Source organism: Meriones unguiculatus (assembly GCF_030254825.1).
Source record: "Meriones unguiculatus strain TT.TT164.6M chromosome Y unlocalized genomic scaffold, Bangor_MerUng_6.1 ChrY_unordered_Scaffold_23, whole genome shotgun sequence".
In the NCBI taxonomy this organism is placed as follows: Eukaryota; Metazoa; Chordata; class Mammalia; order Rodentia; family Muridae; genus Meriones; species Meriones unguiculatus.
The window spans coordinates 3292152-3307855 of NW_026843709.1; positions in this window are offsets into that span (position 1 = coordinate 3292152).

Below are 15704 nucleotides of genomic sequence, written 5' to 3' on the forward strand. Positions count from 1 at the left end.
CCTGCAGGTTCCTGTCTATCTACAGAAGGCAAATTGGGATGGCCTACATATACACACAGGACTCAATGACACTTTTCATCTGCCCATTGGCATTCAAAACCTCCAACAAACACACCAGGTAGAGACACACTGTCCTTTTCTTCATAGAGTACATTTTCACATACACCTACTACTCCCTTGTCTCAGGATTATACCCAGCATGCCCAAAAGAAGGGAGAAACTATGTAATTGACCCAAGGGTATCTAAAAGCTCTGCCACATGCTGGGATATTCTAGGATATTCATCATCTGCACAAGATGTTGGAAAAAAAAAACTCTAAATCTGCTGTAATCATGCAGAATATGAAGAAGTTCCTGGGGATATTACCACTCTATGCAGGAAAACTTGAATTCCTTACTTTCATCTCTAAGTGTTTTGGAATTTCCCTTATCAAAAGAAGGCACTTTTGGTCTCTCTACACCTACACAAGGTACTCTTGTAATGTGTCCTTCTTGCCAGGATCCTCTTGTATCTTTGCAGTGTGACCAAAGTTTACAAACAGCTGACTGAAAAACATCACATTCTTTGGAATCTATTTCAGCTTCCAAAGGTCTTGTGTCAATTTCTTTATCTGAACAAGGTGCTATAGGATCTTCTCTTTCTTCAAAAGGATCTCTTGGGTGTATTCCATCTTTCCAAAATTTTCAACATACAGGTCAATATTTTTCAATTGCTCACGAATCTACAAATTTGTCAAAAGGGAACATGATAATCTCTTTATCAGGACAAAGGACTCTTGAACCTACATTATCTGTCTAAGGGACAAGGGAAATTTCCATATCTGTTAAAGTTAGTTCAAGACTTTTGTTAGCCATTCAAGAAGCTGTAAAACCTTTCCTGTATTCCAAAGGGGCCTCTGCAAGTTTTCAACTGTGCAGTTGCCAACGTAGGTGTATGACACTCTTCACTAGTGAGTTTGGGAATTCTAACATGTCCTTCAGTGTCTCTAGGATCTTCTTACTCTGCCCAAATGGATTTAGGAGCACCTCTACCTATCTCATTGTCTCAGAGATCTCCCCTATCTGAACTGGGTCAAAGAACATTCACAACTGCCCAAAGGTCTCTGAAATATTCACCTGTTTGAAGGGCAATACTGCACCTTTGTCATACACTCATGATGATCAAGGACTTATTTCTAATTCCCTGGAAAGTGTGGGATTTTGCCAGTTTGTCAAAGGACACTTTAAATTGCTGCACCCACCTACCCATGGGGAACTCAAAACTGCTCTGTCTAGCTCAGGGCTGGTAGAAAAAATGCTATCTGCTTTCAGGATGCCTAGGATGTTTTGCTTCTATCCTCTTCTAGGAAGTGAGGCCTGCCCTGTCCTGTCAAAATGATCTAAGAATCTCATATCTTCAAAGAAGTCTCTAGATTATTCATCATGCATCAAATTGTCTAGAACCTACACCACCTTCCCAAGAGTCTCTGGGAATGAAGCCTTTTGTACCAAGTTCCCTGGTACATTGCTTACCATAACAGTAGGTGAAAATGGCTAAACATACCCACCTGACTCTAGGAAAACATCATCTCAGGAATGGAATGCAGGGAATTTGGCATTTACCCACAAAAGTGTGGTACAATTGCTCTCAGCATAATGTCCAAGGGCTTTCACCAAATGTTCATTGGGCTTCAGAATCTTTGACATTTTCTTTAAAGTTTGGCATTTATTAAAGAGTCACCTGATAAATGCTCAATGTGCTGTAGGGCCTTTTATATCAGACCAAGGGTACTAGGACCACCAGCATTGCCCCAGGAAACTCTGGACTCTTACACATCTTAGCAAAAGTCACTTAAATCTGCTCTATCTCAAATATGGCTGTTAAGAACTTGGATAACAGATCAAGGATTTCAGAAAATGTCTTCCAGTGCAAATGTTCACAACCTCAGCAAAAAGATAGAGGAAAGCCATTGTCTACACACCAAGGCATCTTGCATTGTTTACATCAGCAGAAAAATCTCATGATCTTTTGTCATCTGCTCAAGGGATCAACCATACCTTTTTGTCATCCCAAGAGGCTTTAGGATATTGTTTGAAACAAAAGATTTTAGAATGTTAATACTCTGACTCAGCATATCTTCTACTTTCTGAGTCCTCCTTGGGGGAATAAGAACATCACTATGTATCAAATGCACTCTAGATATTTCATCTGTTCCCCATGATATGGTAGAACATTCATTATCTGCCCAAGTTTCCCTTCGACTTCCACCTTCTTCAGTGTATATTCTGCAAAATTTTACTACTTATTCCAGAGATATTAGAAACTTTGTCATCTAACCAAACCAATTACAAGTCTTCAGAATCTATTTCAAAGACTCTGGAAACTGTGCCAGCTGTGCCAGTTACTCAGAGACTTTTCAATTATCATGAAGGTGTGCTGGGCCTTTCTGTATGTGACCAAGAGATTCTGGGAATCTCAACAGCTCTCCAAAAACCTCTGGAATATTGTAAACCATCCCCAGGGCCTCTAGAACTCAGGCCATCTACCCAGGAAACTGAGAAACCTTCCTTTTCAAAATAGTATTTGTGACTGTCCATCTGTGCACAGGAAGAATTAATTCCTCCCAATGCTCATGAAAACTGTCTGGGACATTCCTTTATACCTAAATAAGACCTAGGCTTTTTATTCTGCTACAAGGATATTGAGATATATTCCATTTCCTGAAGGGGTTATCAGATATTCTTTTTCAGAACTCAATGGGTTAAAATATATTTGCTTAAATAGGCTCACATCTCCCAACAATGTCAAAAAGGACTCAAGTTCTACCTCAACTCAACTAAGGAGTGTGTCACTCCCTACATCATTAGAATTGACCTTCAGACCTAGTACATCTCCTAAAGAAGATCTCAGACGCTGAACATCTCCATCCATATGAGGTGGCACCAGACATTCTATTTTGAAGAAGTATTCAATATCAAAATGTGTGAGGTCAGATGAAGGTTCAAAAGTTTGCCAATCTTCCAAAAAGGAGGAAAGGAATAACGTTTCTAACAAAAGGTGTGCAAGACTTAAAACTGAGCCCAGTGGTTGTCTTTCCATTTAGGCTTCTGCCATGGCATTTTACAGACCCTCAAGATCTCACTGGATGTGTATCAGAAGTCCTGCCTTTCCCTAATCCTTCCAAATCTACAAAAAATAGATAGATAGATAGATAGATAGATAGATAGATAGATAGATAGATAGATAGATAGATAAACAGATAATCTCTGGCAAAAAGATTTTCAAGAATCCCATTCTTGAAAATTTGTGTGCTGCAAAATATTCCCTTCATCAAATTGAGGCTCAGATATGCTTCATCTGCCAAAAGAAACCTAAAGAACAAGAGTGCATACACCTTCCATCTCTGCAGAGAAGACTGTTGAAACCACTCCAATTCATGAAGAAAAACTCAGACATTCTGCCTCTAGCCATGGGACAGCCAGACATTCTTCTTTTAGTATGAAAAAAAAAAACACAAGGCATTGTCTTTATACAAAAGGATACACACAGAATTTACCTGCAGAAAAAGAAGACTTCAAGCCCTCTGCAGATGAAGACAGTCCCCAAGGGGATGACAAATCTTGCTCATCTCCCCAAACAAATGACAGTAAACTGGATTCTATGGACAAGGAATTGAAATGTGTATGTGCTGTAGAAGAGAGACAGAAGATATGTTCCAAAGGGGATCCCATGCCTCTATTTCCAGCCAAAGGGGACTCATTTATGCACCAATTCCACAAGTGAAAGCCATATCATTACATGCAATTCAAGAAAAAGTCTAACATATCATATCTGTAGAAGACATGAGATTTTTCTTTCTTATCAAGGGAGAGAAACAGCATTCTGGTATGAATAAGGGTCCCTCTGTGTAATGCTTCTGTCCTTAGAGGACACACATATTCACAGTTGGTGTCATGTGGGCTTAAGAAGATCTCACTGCAAAAAGGGAGCTGGAGTTCTAACCTCTTTCCTAAAGAAGTTTTCAGACCTTCTCAGTCGGAACATGGCCTCTTACTTTTATTTCTCAAGAAACTGACATCAGCAATGTTCCCAGTGTTTAAGGAAGCCTCATAAGGTTTCCATATAAAATAGAGAGCCTCTTACATAACCCACATTACGACCTAAGCCTCAGAAACACTACTTGTCACAAACGAGCTTTCAGAAAACAAGTGTCCTCTAATCAAAAGCATATTAGACCTGCTTCAACTACTTCCCAAGGAAACCTGCAACCTACCCCATCTGAAGAGGTGAGCCTGCACCCTCCTTATTTTTTCCATGGCATTTATGCAAAAACATAGGCAGCCACATAATTTTTCACACTCTGTCCATATGAACAATGGATTTTAAACCTATTTCCTACTCATCAACCATCAGCAAAGCCTACCTATGTCATTCACGAAGCCTCAGATGGACAATGAAGCATTGGTTAGGCTCTCTGATTAAGGCAACACTGTAGCTACACACTGATGAGGAAGAATTCATATTTTTTACCTGTAAGAAAATGCTATGGAATTTATGCCTCAGAATGTCTAACTATGCTTCCTCTAATGGTTTGACTCTAGTAATATTTTATTAATGTAATGGCTGACAAAACAACTCCCTCTGACTAAGGTGCTCTGAGTGTTTCTCATTCTGATCCACTGACCTCAAGACTTCTGTTCAATGAACAGGAACAATATGCCTGATGTATTTGGGCTTTAGAGTAGTCAGCAGGGCCCCAAACCCAGAATGTGTGCCTTATTTGGTCAGCACAATAGAAGAAGCCATGTCATTTTTGTGTATTTTTGTCATTTTCAGCTGAAATTTTCATTCAACATACGTGGAAGCCGCCTCCTTGAACTTGGAGATTGATCTGAACTTCCAGGCTTACAATATCTGGATGTTATAGATTCGCAAGAAGATTGGATCAGGAAATGTTCAGGCCTTCTCTAATCCCCAAACTGAATCTTGTTCTTCCCCTGCTTTCCCTAATACAATATGACACTTTGTGTCTCTGAGGAACATTGTCCTCAAAAATACTGTTTATTTGTGGGTGCCTAGCACTTTCTCATTTTGTGCATGGATATGCCAAATTGTGTATAGGACAAAGTGGCTCATACTTATTCCTTCAGAACCATGAGGGATTTCACTTTTTCAAACCCCTGAAGGGCTCAAAGGGCTTCAGGCATGTGCCATGTAATCCACGAATCAAAATGTCAGCAACTAATTCTCAAGCAGCATTCAGATTCAGGAATTCGGAACCATAGATCATCCAAACTACTATGAAAAAATTGGGGGCCTTCTGACTTGTCCCTTTATAATTAGGAGCCTTCAGAGTTTCCCCCAATAACTCAAATACCCTCAGTCTTATCTGTCTAGAAAAATAAAATGATGCCTCACATTTTTCACCAATAAGTCCAGGGTGTTTTAATCTGACTGCTTACTATCATGGGCTTCACACTTTCCCCATTGTTCAACAGGTCATACACAAATCTTTCCTTTGAAAACCAGGGAACCTCATACCATCACTTACTGCACAAATGGACCTCAAACATACACTGCAACACAAGGTTATATGAGGTTATAACTGCCATTCTCAATGACTCAAGGAGTCTTGAAACATATGACTAGAAGATCAAGAGGCCGCAGACTTCACCAAAGCCCCAAAAACCAGTCAAATATAAGCCTTTTAGAATCAATGAGCAGTAGAATTTCTACAAAGCCAAAACAAGCCTTGAGACTTATCTTCTAGAACAAGGAAAGTTTACATCCCTAAACTTATAACCTCATTAATAATTAGATATGCCCCCTCAGATCTAATATAACCCATGACTAACAGAGAACTGACACGATAGTCAAATAATTTCAAAAGAGATATTTAGATTTATTTTTTTATAACTAGTAGAGGAGCCTTGACTACTGTCAATGAGGAGATCCATGCTGTTGCAGCTGCTGTATTGTACTGTCTTTGAACAAAGGGTTTTAGATGTCCTCTCTCTTGACTGGAATTGTCTGATCCACGGTCCAATGATATATCTAGCTACAGAAATGACCATGTGACTGAGGGGTTGTTTTTCAGACATTGAATGTGAAGTTTCCTATGAGACTGACTCTCTGTGGCCAAGGAAACATAGGAGCTTCTTTTTCTTTAAGGTCCAACTCAGGTTTTTGAGTCAAGAAAGAGAGACTAGAGCTTCTCCCTCTCTCATTATTGGCTAAGAAATTTAAATTGGCACCAAAAGAATCCTCAGAGTACTCAAGATTCATGTCCTATTTGTCAATGAAGACAAATCTCAGCTTGGGCCCAAAGCCATTTGTCTTTATAGTGTTCATCACAAATGTTTCTATTCTCCATGGCCACTCATGTCTTGCTTATCCTAAGTTAAAGTAGGGAACAGATCCTGGTCCTATTATCCAAGTTGTCACTAAAATCAAAAGATTGCTACCAAGCCTATAGTGGCCTAGTAAGGGAAAGGGATTTTCTTGAGTTCTCTAAAGAAATGAAGATATGGAGTACCTGGACCACCCCTCTCTATGAAGGTAAACTAAGATATTCCCCTCTGCCCAATTTTTCCAGTGATCCTTCTCCTTTGCAAATCTCGGTCTTTTTTATCCATGAATGACTGAGTCTTTAAAATTTTGCCTTTGACAAAATGGGTTCTTCAGAACATTGCCCTCACAGCAAAGGAACTGGGGCTGCTTCACCCCTGACCAAACTGCAATGGCCCTTGGTATAGCTTTCACAGATTACAAAAAAAGACAGGCAAATTCTGGAAATACATGTCCCTTGAATAAAATCACCAGATGTGTTGTAAAATTATCAGTCCCACTTAATTTTGGTAGGTTCAACACAATTCTGATGAAGCAAGCAGTGCAAAACACCCAATCAAGCTGTTTGTACATTCTGATATTGATGCTCGGTAGTTTGCATATTCAGCTTAAGACATGGCATTTCCTAGACTGTGAAGAAGACCTAGAATCTGAGGCAATGCTAAGACCTCATGAGTTATGGTAATCAAATTTCTTTGGATTTGCATGCTCTAATCATTACTCTCTCTGTCACATGGGCTTTGGAACTTCCACTCTTGCCATGGCACACAGTTTTTCTTCTCACAGAATCAAAAAACATTTCCATTTGTCCAAAGTAGGCTTCAGCATTCATTGTGTTTGAGTAGGTCCATTCTCCTTCCCCAAAATATGGAGTAAGCTTTAGAACTTTTTTTCTAAATAAATGGTTCCAAGGTTTGTCATTCAACCCAAGATGAAGTGAAGCTTCCAAAATGATGCAGATAAGAAACTCTAAAATATATAGTTTCTCAAGGAACTTGGCTAAACTATTTTTTAAAATGCAAAGTCTGTACACACCTTTTCAGTTTAGGGGATCTATACAAAATCTTCTACTTTGGGAAGCTACAGACCAGGCCAATGACATGAAAAACACATATATGTTCAACTTTTTCTCAAAACAAAACAAAACAAAACACATTAAATCAACACCAATAACATTGTATTCCTCAGAGAATCCACCTTCACATATAGAAACCTCTAAGTGGTCTAAAAATCTTCCCTCAGACTTGGGTGGTGGGGCATGCCCAAATGAACAAAGTTAAGGAAAACTACACTGAACATAAGTCCTGCGATATAACAGCAAATATCTAAGTCTACAATGAAAACTTTATACCTTTCTGATTATCACCTTAAATGATAAACCACATCTTTGTAGCTCTCACCTCTACTGTTGATGACAGGATTGTGGAGGAAACAGAGTCAGGGATTACCAACTAAATGTAAGAGCAAAGTGTGCTGATTGTTGACAACTATGCCTCAGAGTCCCAGAATACAGGTTTACTCTCAGCTGTGACCATGTTTGGACCCAATAAGATATGGCTGCAAGTTCTTCCAATTTCCAAGGTAATCTAAGAGATTCACCTTCTGCCTAAGGGTTTATGGTAAATTATTGTGCTTCTATACCCTCCCAAAATGTCTCCTTCTCAAGAATAATGCCTATGACCTTTCCACATGTGGCCAGAGTAGTTTCATACCAAAGAGGTCATTTTTATTTTCTCTAGAGACTCACTTTATAAACATCCAGGAATTCCAGTCCACTCTGATTTAAGTTCTCATAGCACAAGTTTAGAAATCAGAGGAGAGAAGCTGTGCAATCTCCCTTCAGGTCATTCAATAGAAATGGATAACTTCAACATTTCTTTCTCAGTCTTGACTGCTGAAATGCAAACTAGAGGAAGTAAGCTAGCCAGTGACAGTCATCCACTCTTTTGGAAGAAGGCATAAGTTGCTGCCTCATCTCTCAGAATGAACACAAACTATGAAGATATAAAACTCTGAAAAGTCTTTTATGCAAATGTTCTCCCCCTCTGTAATTTATGTGGGACATTCTCTGGATCAGAGTATGTGTGAGACCTTCACCCTCTGCTTAAGAGATAGTGACCCTTTCCCTTTTTCAAGAATTTTCATTCCTTGCACTGGGTCTGATTTTTTTTTTTTTACTCCATCCCAAAGTTAGCATCTTTTTTTCTCATTATATTGACCAGAATGTCAGATCTTTGCTAGGTATACTATTCTCCTACATGCCACCTGCCTATGGGCCCTAAAATATTTTTTTGTGTGTGTATATTCCTATTGCTACCCTCTGAATCTTTTCTTTTTTCCTCAGAACAAGTGGCACTTATTCATCGCACTCTGCACTACAGTATTATACATTCAAAACTTCTAAATAAGTTTCTGGACCAACTGTCTGTCTAAATCCAACCAGACATTTCAGACATTCAGTTTCTCCAGAATGGGTTCTCTGTAATCCAATAATATTGAGTAAGCTCTCAAATTATGTACAATGGATATCTCAGACATCCATTCTTTTCTCTATGAGATTTCAGAACCCATTATATGACTAAAGAATCACTGGCTATTCCTATCTTTTTATGCATCTCACATGACATTTTTTATAAGAATATTTCATATTTAACATTCCAACCCTTTTAAGATTACAGGCAACCAGTTGGATCTTACTACCATCAATTTTTAGATAACAGAGCACAAGTTGGAAACCTAAAATCAGATCTCATGACATCTGTATCAAAGTTGGGGCATAATAAGTACTTGTAGAAGCACTTCCCATGTTGGAAGATAGATATGATAATAGCCTAGAGACTTAAACAATGCACTCAACATTTGCATGCTTGTATTGGGAAATATTCTTGGAAGCTAGTAAATAGAACTAGACACTTCCTTCAAAACCTAAGATATTCCATGAAATTCCCTATCTGAGCAGAGGTGAATGGATATTCCTATTCTGCCAAATATGGATTGTGCTAATCACCCCAACAAAGACATGTGTGAGTATTCCATTTTGATTGTGGTCTCAGAACTTTCCATTCTGAGAAGAGGTTCTCAGAACTCCTGTATCTCCAAGGTACCTCAAAACTTCCCTTGTTTATTGACGTGGTTATGACAACTATCCTGACACAAAGTAGGCCTTAGTTCTTTCTTCCAATAACAATGTGGATTTAGACATTACCCAATTGTACAAGACGGAAGCTGAAGCACCATCTTTGACCACAGGAATCTCACTATTCTTATTCCAAGGCAATATTAGACATGCTCATTTGAAGAATACTTTGCCATTACTTGCAGTATTAATTCATAAACTATTAAGCATCCTGTTGAGTCTTTGAATTACCTACAACCATCATATATACTCTAAAAAATAAAGATTCAAGCCTTGGTTTCTTCCCATTGCTCTGCACTGGTTTCAGTCTCTAGGAAGTATGAGGGTAGATTTACAGGCAGGATCTTGTGTAATGCTCATCTATCTTATGACTAGAAATCATGTGTCTCTCTAACTGCTGAGCATATACAGACACATAAAGATAACCTGAAGAAACAAAAGAAGTCATGGGCAGCCACTCAGGTTGTTTGAAGATGGCTCAGGTTGTTTCCTGAACTCTTCTGAACTCAGCACAAGATATAAAACTTCTCCAACCTATATAAGAGTGTAAGCTAAAGAACAGTGATGGGATCTTCCGTGACTGAATAAGGTAGCACATAGACTCATGTTCAAACACAATGTTGAATGGCACTGAACACCTCTAACCCATACATTTGGAAAGTCCACACCCTTTCCCAAGTAGGCTTAAAAATTTTCTCTTTCTCATATGAGGCCCAGGTTTTCCAGTATTCCTAAGTTACCTTACTTCTTTTACTTCACTGAATTGAATTGCAGACCTCAGTCCTTAGAAAAGGCCTTCAACTTTGTATCAATTATGTCTTTTGCAGAAAGACCCTCAAAATTTGTGATGCTATGAACAGAGGATTAACTCATTTCCCTTCTGATGAATATTGCCTCAGAACAATTAAGTCATTTACCACTCTTTCTGTAGAAGTAAGAATCAGTTGCATTCACAAGTAGTCTGTGTAGTGCAAAAGGAAATTATGATGACCTCTTTCAACACAGCAGCCACAGAGTTTTTATTCCTGCCTAAGAGTTTTAACCACATACCACAATAATAAGGAACAAAGAACCTCTTTGTCCAAGAAGTTGTCATTATTGTAATCTATTCTCATAGGTTGTTAGAAATGTAGCCTCTGGCCATTGAAGCAACAAGTATATCCTCTTCTTTCCAAGGACAACTTACACTTGAATTTTAAATGCATATCAAGGTAGTACCAATCCCTATGACCACCATTGCCAGGAAACAGCATTACAATCAATTGACCTCACAGAATTTTGGGTGTATTTCAGAAGACAGAATATCGGAATCTAAATCTAATTGCATGTTAGTATGCCAATGCCTAGTAGTTGGTTGCCAGAAAATCAAAGTTCTCATCATTATTTATTAGATTTGCAGAGATGAATACACACTGGAAAGATCATAACAATTCAGGCAATCCCTTATTTTCTGTGAACAGTATTCTGATTATTTGTAGACTTGTCACCCAACTCTATGCAACATATCGATAGTGGGAAATATTGAGAAGGGATGCAAGTAAATAACTTAATGCCATGTCATCCTCCCACTACCCAGGATTAGCTAGGTGTTTTACACCTGCACCATGGTGTGGCTAGATCTTTCTCTTCTGTAACACATGGGCAGGCATTTTTATTCAAAGCCAAGGCAGTTTAGGATGGCCCCCAAAAAATTTACCTTTGAACTGTGCCTGATCTAAAGGTATCACAAATCACCCCTCCTTAGTTTAAGGGCTATCAGATATTGACTTTGGTGATAGTGACCTTCTAGCCATTCATCTCTTAGTAGTAAAATATAGCCCAGATTTGACCTGCATGTGGTAAAAAGATACCTACCCTCCTGAATATTCAAAGCTTCTCAGACTTTCTAAATATGCCTCCATGAGAATGGAATTACTAGAGAAACGCAATCACAGTTCTGATCCTTCTGCTGTGAAATATGGTCTACCACTCTACTGTCCCTGCTTTTCCAAGAAAACACATATCTCCTCATTTCATCCAGGTGGTCCTCCAGGATTCATTATTGACCAAGGAGGGACTCCTCACACTGTATTCCTCTGTTTCAGGGCCCTCACATATTTGCCACTTAAACAAGAGGCCCTAGAATATTTTTCCACACCTAAAGGGATCTCAAGAAACACAGGTTTAAAGTACCAAAGTCCAAGAGTAGCAATTAGAGCCCAAAACCACAGATCGCTTCTTCAAGACAGTAAGCAAAATGATGTGGTCCCCATCATTCATCTCTATTACAGAGCAGCTGAACATATGCTTGAGAATGAAAACCAGCACTGGTCTTTCATCCAGGCTTTTCAACAAATAATCCAAGTTCTGCCTGACCTGGCACGACTTTCACTACAGAGGAGAGACATTCTATTTATTGATGAGGAGGTGGAATTTGTTGACAGTACTGCAATGATAGCTACTCCCTGAGGTAGATTGGGACAGTGACCTCATGTGAGGGAGACATTTTCCAATTTCCAATTCTACCAAACTCAACATGGTAGTTTACCTGTCACATGTTTACCTCCATTCTTCAAAGGGATTTCAAATATTTCCCGTGTAACCATGAGAGCCTCTGCTGAGAACTTGGCTCTAGGAGTTTCATTTCTTCACCTTGTCTGTTGGCAAGCCTGAGACCTCTCATCTCTGACCCACTGATCTATCCTCTCACTAAGTCTCTGAGTAGTTTTCGGTATATTTGTCTTCTCATTATGAATCCTTTAATTGTGCCCACATTAACCAAGTGTTTAATACAAATATTCTAACTACTGGGTTTTTCAAACACCACTACTTCTAATCAAGAGAACTCCAGACATTCCTTTTTCATTTTGTGGTGTCTCCCCAGTAACAACCTAAAGGGAGCCTATTTTAACTTCTGACCTAGCAAGTACTATAATGTTCCACAATGCTTAAAGACAACCCATATATGCACAATGTGGACAAAGATATGGGCATTTTCCTTACTGACAATATAATATTTATTTCCTCAGGTTTAGCTCAAAAACAGCAAGAAGAGTCTGGAAGAGCAGTCATCATGTTCATATTATTCATCATTACTGGAGTGGTCCCAACTTAAGTGTATAGACCTTCATGTTTGAATGCAAAAGTTCCAGCCTGTGAAATCTAGCACATCCCACCACATTTTGGAATATTGTTAAAAGTTTCATCTACTGGCATACAAACCAGCAACCAAATGCTAAAGTTTTCACATTTTCAGTTTATTTGGAAAACACAATGAATGACTATCTTCTTCTTCTTTCTGGTTCAAAGACATACTGCTATGTAATTCTAGTTTACAAATGTAAATATTTTAAAGAGTATTTAAACAATAAGCAGTATTCACATGAGTATATATTTATGTAAATACATTTTCCTGTGCTATGTTCAGATTTTTCACTTGCTGACAGATTCATTGATCTTATTTGGAAGATCTTATTTTTTCTTTTCTTTTCTTTCTTTCTTTCTTTCTTTCTTTCTTTTTTACTTTATTTGTGTCTTTAAATGCTGTATTCTAAAGCTGAGGTTGTGTGGCCAAATATCTTCAGCATCATAAATACCTCCAGTAGCAGTCCTATCTAATAGAATTTAAGTATCACTTCGTACATAGTAATAACTTAAGCAGTTACATAGAGTGAAGAAAGTTTCAGAGACTATTTCCTGAATATAGCCAGCAACAATGGACAGAATTATTTGCCACACTAATGCCAGAGTCTATGTGAGCATAAAAATGTACTATATAAGTATAAAATTTTGCTGTTAAGAGGGGGAGACATGTTTCCTATGGAAATCAGCTCCCTGGAAGTCCCTGGATGTTCCTTCTGGCCATCTAAGCTAAAGAAACATATTCTAGAAATCTTGTTTTCTCAGAGGGATGATTGGATTAAAGAGCCTTTTGATTTTTCTCTATGATTCCTGGTACAGCACAACTAACTATTCAAGGATATACATATTTGGTAGATTATTAAAAGCTTTAACAACAATAGAATTGAAGAAGAAAAATCTTAAAAGTAATGAATCAGATTCAGTATCAGAAAGCATTACAAGGATAGAAAAAGAAATAATGGGCTCCTTCTCAGGAAAAAAAAATAGCATAAGCATGTACAGCAGGCTTGACCATGCCTCCCTTTGGCATCTTGTTTGTAAGGAAGATTATAAATCTTTAGCAAGACATGTGGGAGGATGTTTGACAAAGGTATATTTAGACTTTAATGAAGAAAAGGACTTTGACAGGTGTTTGACCTTGCTTAGGGGACTATTACAGCTCCTGATTTTCCTCTTCCCTACTCAGTGATAATGAAACCACAGTTTGAGATTTTTGTTTCTTGTTTGTGTTGATCAGAAAGTTCCTAGACCAAGATTTCTTGTGGGCCTTGTTTTAGGCTTAGCTGCTCTTTAGCATTAAAACAAAAAATTTGTATCCTTGGTAAAAGTCTAAATGTTCTGGGAAGTATGCCTATTTTAAGGTTCTTCCTTAAAATCACTATAAAATCATTAGCTTGATTTCAGTAAAATTGCAGCAGAATCACTCTTCAGTGTGTCCTCTGTCCATTGCCTGAAACAGTGCCTTCCTGATATCCAAACCTCTGATTCTCTCTTAGACACGTTAAACCAGAATGGGCTGCTCCTGGGCGCTTATTACTAAACAAACCTTTGTTTATCAATTGAACATTGTTGTTTTGTTTTATTTTTTTAATTTCTCCTTCTTTTTGTTTGTGTTTGTTTTGGTGGACAACTCTGGGTTATAATTTTCCATCATTTGATCTTAATTAGGTGGAGTAATTAATTCTCAGTGTATGTTTATGAAGTTAAAGTACCCTGTTTTTAATATCTAGTTTATGATTATATCTGACTTCTATCTATCATCAATTTACAAAGGTAGGTAATTATGTTGTACCTATCTGTATAACTTCAGTCTGTATGTGTATCCCTCTTTTTATCCATTGATCCATGTTTAATCTATTAATATAAGTAAGCTTGTAGTAAACTATTAATTATTTCTCAAACATCAAGTCCCTGTCAATTAGCCTCTGTAGCTATCTGAAATGTCCTGTTGAGCATATAATATGCATATGGGAGTACGAAGAACATGTGACAACTTTCTTTCTTTCTATCATGTTCATCTTGAGAATCAAAGAGAGATCAGATGAAATTACTACTCACTTATCTAACCAGTACTAAGACTATATAATAAATCTTACTTAAAGGATTACATAAACTCTCATTTCTAAATGCAAATGATATCATCAATATCGATATCATCAGTATATAATGAAGCCTATTACTCATTTAATATTTAAAATTACATTTTTTCACCTCATCAAGAATCCATCATAAGCCAATCATTCAGAGGTTAAATGTGGGACAAAGAGAGAATTTTATCTAGCCTTTTTTTTATCCTTAGGCTCCCAAACATGGCTCTGATTGTCATGGTGTCTCTCTTTGTCTTGCTGTCCTTGTACCTGCATGTCTGTGCCTGTGTGCATTATTATGCATATGTGTGTTTTCATGTATTCATGTGAGTCTAATATAAGCTCTTTATTCTGTACATCAAGCTATGCCCCAGAGATTCAAGGAGCAAGGCCACAGTGGTTATATATTCTGGAATTTAGGGGACACATCTCAAAATAGACACAGATAATGACAACAGTTTCTGTAGCAAAAACCAAGTAGGTTCCAATTACACAAAATTAGCAAACTTGGGTGCACTGTTCATGTTTGTTCAGGCAAGGTTGTGTGTGTATATATATATCTGTATGTGTGTGGCTTTACCTCTCTGATGAATAGAATGGTATCACTATATGACTATGAGTTCTGTTATATCCCAGCCTTGGCTCTTGCTTCTATGAAAATTTTTTGAACTCACATCATGCCTAACCCAAGGAAACTCTGTTTCATACACTAGCATGGATCTAGGATGCTTGTTATTGAGGAAAAATAAGCTTGAAGTGGTGGTAGTGTCTCCAAGCAAAAGTGAGAGTAGTCTTCCTCTAGATTACAGCACAAAAATTCTGGGTAATATATAGGTGGGATTCTGAAGGTTTGGTCCTCAAGGGAAGGAATGCTTCCAGTGGGTTGAGAAAGCTTTACCTATGTATGTATACATGACAGATCTTCTGGTAATCAGACCAAAAGCAATCAAACAAACCAACCAGATTCTTATTCTGGAAACAATGGCTAGACTTAAATATACCAAATGTGCACATGTGCATTTGCTTAATCATC